Below are 579 nucleotides of genomic sequence, written 5' to 3'. Positions count from 1 at the left end.
GTGGGGGCTTGCCCGGCAGGAGCGTTCCCTAGGGGGGAGCAGCATGGATAGGTCGCTTCGTGTTTTGAAATGTATTTCTGAGGCAGTTTGTAGTTTCTTGACTTTGTGTCTTAGGGTAGCCTTCACCCTTTTTTTTAAAGGCCTGTCTGGACCATGGCTTTAGTGAGGCGGCGTGTGTACAACAGCCGTCACGGGGGAAACTGATCTTGCAGTGGGGACAATAAATGTACGAAAATAAACAGGAAAGCCTCTGTGGCAATGTTATTCAGACCTTCTTTTTTACTGGAACTGTGAAGCTAGCAATGTGAGCTCCACTTCAAAGCAGCTTCACATTCTTGGCACATGAGTTGTAATGGTTGTAAGAGTATATATTGTATCCCAACATGTAGTCGTGAGTGTGGATTTTTTTTATTTATATTTAAAATACTTCAAAACTACTCTGCCCGTTCCATCTTGATTTTTCTCCTGTATTTGTTGATTATTTTTACTTTTATAATTCCCAGTGCTCTTCTTGTCTGTTGTTTTCATACTGTGTTCATCACTGCACTATTTGAACACATGCATCACAGTCCTAAAGTT

The sequence above is a fragment of the Pterocles gutturalis genome, unplaced genomic scaffold (genome assembly GCF_000699245.1).
Source record: "Pterocles gutturalis isolate BGI_N339 unplaced genomic scaffold, ASM69924v1 scaffold36456, whole genome shotgun sequence".
Classification (NCBI taxonomy): domain Eukaryota; kingdom Metazoa; phylum Chordata; class Aves; order Pterocliformes; family Pteroclidae; genus Pterocles; species Pterocles gutturalis.
Note: the sequence above shows the minus strand (reverse complement) of the source record.